Genomic DNA, 6,728 nt, shown 5'->3' on the forward strand with positions numbered 1-6,728 from the left:
TTGAATAGTGCAATTGCCTGCAACTTTTGCTGGTGTTGTTTCGCATATTTGTTAATGTGTCCGCCTAACTGTGGAATCAGGTGCTTTTTACTGTCCTTTCATATCAGTGGCAGTTTTTGTTCTTCAGGTGGCATCATCTGTGGAGGCAGAGTTGCAGCTCCTGCTAATGCATTACATCACCTCCAGCTGTATGGGACGCACACTCGCCAGGGTGGAAATGAGGGTCGTCAACTCACCAAGTGGCTACTTCATCCTTTTTAGAGTGGCAGGGAGGGAAACGGCGGCTCGTTTCACTCCGTCTCAGGAGCGAACGCTGCTGTTTGCGTGTGAAACAAAGAGCACAAAGCGCAAAATTACCCCCACCCCCCCAACAGCACCTCCAAGACCCACTGTGAGGGTAAATGACCCCATTATTTCTGGTTTGTAGCCCATCACTTACAAATTGAAGCATCACAGCAGAGTTGCCGTGAGGAAATCCTGTCATTGGTGCGAAGGTGGTGATCTCTAATCACATCTTTATCAAAGTTTTCAACCTGATAYGAAATCGAAAATAGGTGAAATTGAGAAAAACGTTTTGGTCCAAGAGGAAGTGATGTTCACCGAGAGCAAAATATCTAGATATCAGATGTATAGCAAAGGTTTGTTTTCACCTGACATCAGCATGCATGATAGGATGTGTCGTCATCAAGCTGATGGACTAATGAAGCACATTACCAGAGGAAGAACTTGAATCAAAATGAATTTTATTTGTTATGTTTGCTTAATTATTGAATTTGATGGCCTGGAAATCTGAAAATATATTTTTAAATCATCTGATAAGTAATATTGGCAGAACCTATACAATTTTTTCTTTTTGATTGGCAGAAATTAACAATATTTACAAYTCTGACACCTCGAAAATGTGCATGTAAAGAAATTAACTAATGATATTGTCAATTTCATGTCCTGAAATTGTGATTTATTTGGCTTCGTTCCGAGTCCATTCACAAGTAGACTTCAAGGCGCACAAAAGTCTTCAAACCATTATTTTTTCCATCTTTATGTAGTTGCAGGAAACCAGCGTCAGTGAGAAACGCTTACCACAGCAACCTCCATGGTCAGTATTATGGCTACAGGTAAATTATTAATAAAGGGACCATTTATTAAATGTTTTTGCTGTCTTCATTTATGCCAGTAACATGAACATTTGGGATGTATCTACATCCAAACATGATGTCATTCTCTTTGTCAACATGTTGACAGACTGGTGTTTTTTGGTGCAAAATTCAATTTTAGCATCTGACGTCACATTATTAACCCAGTGTGACTTGTTTTTATTAGAATTTGATTTGATTAAGTGTGTACAATTTTTATTCTTATAACAGAAATAGGTTTTTTTAAATACCTGTGCACGTGAGCACTTTTTAAGACCAATTATACAAAACAGAAAAAAGACAAAATCATCAAAACCCAAGGAAAATTACAAAAAAAGTAATAAAATAGAAGATGTTTTTTTCAAGATGATATTGTAAATGGAATGACTGTAATTTTCCAAGTATAAGAATAACCATGGATCCAACTGATTCATCCACATCCAAGTAAAAAAAAGTCATCAAACTCAATATTTAGTAATAAATAAAGGAGCAAGCGATGGCAGAGTCCTTGCAAAGCTATCTACTTAAAAGTTTTGGGTGAACTTGAACCAGTCTATCAAAACAAATGAATTTATTTAGTCTTTCTTTGAAAAGGTCCTGATTTTAAGGAAACGTTTGAGGACGTTTTTAAAACTAAAAAACGAATGCAATAGAACTTGTTTTGCATGATCGAAATGAAGAAAAAAAATGAAAAGAAAAAAAACAACAGTGACTGTTGTGTTTAGGATCCAATCACTAATGGGCGCTTTTTTTTCTTTCTATGAATCCATCTGTCACCTGAAGGTCCCCTACAAGGCTTCTTCCTGACAGTGTTTGAACATGAAAAAGCTTACCTGACAGGGTGCGCCTTCCCTTGTTTTGGTTTAGTAAGTCTCAAAAAGCTGCATTTAGCCCAAGGCACTAATTTACCTCTGGTACTGTACGCCAGTCRGGCCTCCACCCACCATACAACTCCATTAATATTCACTTTATCTCCTCATGAGATCATCGACATCTCCCTCAGCTTCATGCAGAAATACAAAAGGGAAAAAAGTAACAAAGGTGAGATGGAAATAAAAGGACATATAATGATTTTTTTTATCATATATACATATATATCATTGTTTAATTATTATTATTATTATTATTATTATTATTATTTGCTTATAGAATACATCTATCACAACTCTTCCTGAACAACCAATCACAAAGAGCTGTCAGAGTTCAAGGTTTCTTGTTGGGCTTTGGTGTGCAGTCGTTCTGTTTCGATTGTATTTTGTAAGTGTTCTTTCTGTATATACTTGATATAAGAGCACAATGAACAACACAAAGCCACCCACAAATCGCAGGTTTGAGCGAGAATGAGTCACCCAAACGAACAGCAGGATGCTGTTTACATAAGCAAATAACATGAAAGTCAGACGTTATATAATGCTGAACACTGGGATACTGGATGCTCACTGTAAATTACAGATAAGCATCACGTCTCATGAGACAACAGAGGACACTTGTCTCTGATTCTTTAGATAAAACCATTACTTTTATTGGTACTTCTCTGCTGTTTTGATATTATCAGGAACATGTTATGTCAGTGTATTAACAGTGATTAGTAAGCTTGCGTTACACTTTTGAGTCTTTTAAAAAGTGGCAATACCTTTCTAAACCAGATAAAATATATATGTAAAGGCTTGTGGCTTAAAACATTTAAGAAGCCATTTTCATGTTATGTAGTTTTTTTTATTAGAGAGGCACTCTAATGAAATATTGTGTAATTGTACTAATTATGTTTTTTGCTGTTCGCCACACAAGCAGCATCTAAATGAAGATGAACTGCCGCTGATTAGTTATGGGTCACTCGTGTAACAGAAGTAATGGCTTTTCTTGCTATCTATAATATCTTCCAGCATCAACACACACACACACACACACACACACACACACACACACACACACACACACACACACACACACCTCGGTGTGTATCTGACAGCTTTGTGATTGCAGCCCATTGCATCAGCTGCTGTTCATGCCACACTCTTCCAAGTCACAGATATCTCCTTGTCCTCTGCTCCACTGTTACTGAACAGCTCCAGACAATGGTTATGTYAGTGGTTTGGACACTTTGTCTTTTTATTAATTATGAAATAATTTGTTGTTGTTTTTTTCAACTCTTTAAGCATTGTGTCTGTGTGGCTGCATAGGTTAAAATACACAAAGGGTAAAAAGTCTTTGTGTTATATAGAATTTTTTTGGTCTCTACTCTTTTGGTCCCATCCTCTGCATCGCAGATGTTTCTGACAAATGTTGTTGTATATACAGTAGTTACAATGAGCAAACTTGGGGACAGTGACCCTACACTGCCAAAGCCCAGTCAAAGCATACTCCCTCCCAGCTAGCTACAGAGTGCCGCCTGTGTCTCCTCGCTGTCTCCGACATACGCAATAATTTATCATCTCCCTCCATGAATTCTTCATCGTTTGACTATCTTTACAGGTCTTGCTGGAACAGCTGTATTTTTTTAACGTCACCTCCCAGCTGCTTCTTAGTTTGTGTCGAGAACAGGCTTTTGGAGCTCCTGGACAAACAAAATGACAAATTTTGTCATGGTTACGTCAGCTGAAGCAGACTTCTCGCCCTGCTTTAGTCCCAAACACTGAAGTGGTGAGCAGACAGACAGTGGTGGGGGAGAAAAAACAACTGGTGACTGCTCATTGTATTATTCATGGGTATGCAAAGGCCTCAAGCTCTGGCAGTATGGTCAATCTGTCTCATTTGTGTTCCACTTGCTTTATTTTGTATTGAATAAAATCTAAAAAAGGAGCTCAGTGCAACACAGGAACCCATGTGCACCATTCTTTCACTGCCATCTGCAATTCAACAACACTTGCATGTTAGCRTCATCACATCCCACTCATGTTTTGATTTTTTTTTCCTCTCCCGCCGCCACCACCCCTCTTTTTGAGCTTCAGAAGCTTTTTTTTTTGTTTGTTTTCATCCCACCCCCACCCATAGACACCTCCTCCAGCCCCGAAAGGTTGATCTGTGACTGAGCTTGTTGAGTCTTTTATCGGCATCTCGCAGCAACCCCCGGCAACAAAGGGCACCTGAAATGTCACAACGTCTCTATATTCAGCTCGTGCGCAGACGTGAACGCATGAGAAGAGACTGACATTCAATCACGGGGTCTGGAAAGCTGGAATACACTTTGGGATGGATGAAGGCAGACAAGGGGGACGAGGGCGAAGACAGGAGGAGGAGGAGGAGGAGGGACTCCAATTGTAATTGATTATTCTCAATTCCAGGAGCTAAGTGGAAGACTAGACACAGGCATACAAAACCCACTGCAAAGTCTTTGTTTTAGTTTTTCGCCCCTTTTCTTCCTTTTAAACACAGAAAAATCATTTGTTTAAATGATTTTACAGCTCAGAATTGAGATCATTCCCTTATGTGGCTGAGATCTAATCACGGCTCAAGCTTAAAGAGCAAAGGCCACTGGGCCATCACCTCCTAAATCCATTGTGCGTATGTGTGTGTAGATCTGTGTGACAGTGTGTTGATGCTGGATCTGTATCTACTTATCCCTCCGACTCCTCAAACATCTAATCTCTCCATGTTCCTGCCTCAAACCTCTCTTCTCCGTGCTCATATGTGCCTTAGGACAGAAACTTCAAWATACAAAACGGTTGTTGCTGTTTTAAAACAGCACTGCTGTCCCTGATTGAGGGATTCTTTTAACACGTGTGTGTTATTGGTTTTTCCAATTGAGCATTTAATTCTAAGCAGAGGTAGCCTGCTGGGCAAATGAAACCTGATGATGTACTAAAGCAAACTGAAGAGTCCCCATCAAACAGAATATGTTTAATTACCTGAGGGGTTCCTTCAAAACATTTGTAGCCATTTTTGTCTGTGATACGGCTCCAAATTTTCCCTCGTTATTAATTTTCTTTTGAAAATGATCAACCTTTACAGTCAACAGGATCAGTATAAAGTGAGTCAGATATTAAAAATCAACATTTTTTTGAGTACTTTGAGATAAAAGTCATCTCAAGGTGCTGCTACAGCTATGGTTCCCAAACCTTTCAGCCTTTGACCCATAAAATAACAGTAGCAGAGACCTGTGCCCCCARCTGTKCTTGGATAATAAGCAATGATATCAGGCCAAAAAGTAACAGTATTCATTATGCTAATTTCATCCCTAACCCTACTCTTTTGCAACAACTAAGGCCAAAAAGTTGTGGTTAGTAGTGGTTTAATTCTGACAATCCTTTCAAAACCCTACCTTGATGTTACACAGGACCCACAGTGGGGTCTCAACCCCAACTTTAAGAACCACTGTCCTGAAGTATTAGTTCTGTTTACCAAAAAATGAGGTATCCACGTAAGGTCTGCAGGAGAATCAATTGTCCAAAGCTTCTACATCTTTATTTTTCACGTTCAGGAACCAAAAGCGCATCATTTCAACCATTCATCTTCCATTTAGCTTCCTACCCAACAGCCTGATCCATTTGCAAGTGACAAAGAAAGACTCCCTTGCTAATTTCTCATTGTAATATGTGAGGAGATGCAGAAATCAATGGAGCTTTGATAAAAGCCGCTGCTCTATAGCTCGCTGAATCTGAATGATTCACGGCTTACCCGCTTGCTGCTATGGAAACTAAAGGGCATCCCAAGGTTGGCTCACTTCAAGGAAGCTCTAATGTATGCATGCAGTGGGCTGGAGTAGACCCACCTGGAGATGAAAGGAAGAAAACAGGGGAGGAGAAAGAGATGAAGGAGGGGTGGCAGGATGGGACAGATGGATAAAACACACTCACCCACACAATACCCCCCAGGAGGCTCGCTGCCTCTCAGATTGGGTTTTTGTGGATTCGGYGAGCGTGTCCTCAGAAACAATCCCATCTTTAGCTTGACTACACTCACACCTTTACTGGCTCATCTGCTGGAGCGAAGATTTGAATATTCTCAGCTCAGCAGGCTGGGGTTTGGTTTCCTAATTCTTCTATACATGTGGAAGAGCCAACCATGAGGGAAAGAAAACACGTTTCACCCAACAGAGATGGAATAAAATATCAGTGTAAAATAATGTCTCCACAAATTAGGGTCATGACAGAAGGCCTTGCGTCTAACATGCTTAATATAGCCTCTTTTATGAGTGTGTGTTTATACCAGTCATTTCCATCGGGTTAAATATTCAAGAGGCTCTTAGGTCGTTCAATACATTCCAGAAATTTACAATGGCACATCCAATTTACGAAGATGTACTGGCTGCCATCTGTGCTTGTGTGTGCTTTTACGACTGTGGGCTGTTATGAGGCTCATGTTGTATTTTTACAGTTATTTATGCACATATTAGAACACTGAATCAATATGTCACCACCGTCCCATGTGAGAATGTGAACTGATATGAAAATAGATCCAACCTTGGGATATTTTGTCCCAGCGTGGCCTTTCTATGCTAAAGCAGTTTGTTGGAGTCTATTCTTATTCAAAAGTGTACTTACTGTATCATCTTCTACAGTATATTATTACTATTAGATCAGTCTTTTTATCTATCTATCTATCTATCTATCTATCTATCTATCTATCTATCTATCTATCTATCTATCTATCTATCAT

Source organism: Austrofundulus limnaeus, unplaced genomic scaffold (genome assembly GCF_001266775.1).
Source record: "Austrofundulus limnaeus strain Quisiro unplaced genomic scaffold, Austrofundulus_limnaeus-1.0 Scaffold22, whole genome shotgun sequence".
NCBI classification, from domain to species: domain Eukaryota; kingdom Metazoa; phylum Chordata; class Actinopteri; order Cyprinodontiformes; family Rivulidae; genus Austrofundulus; species Austrofundulus limnaeus.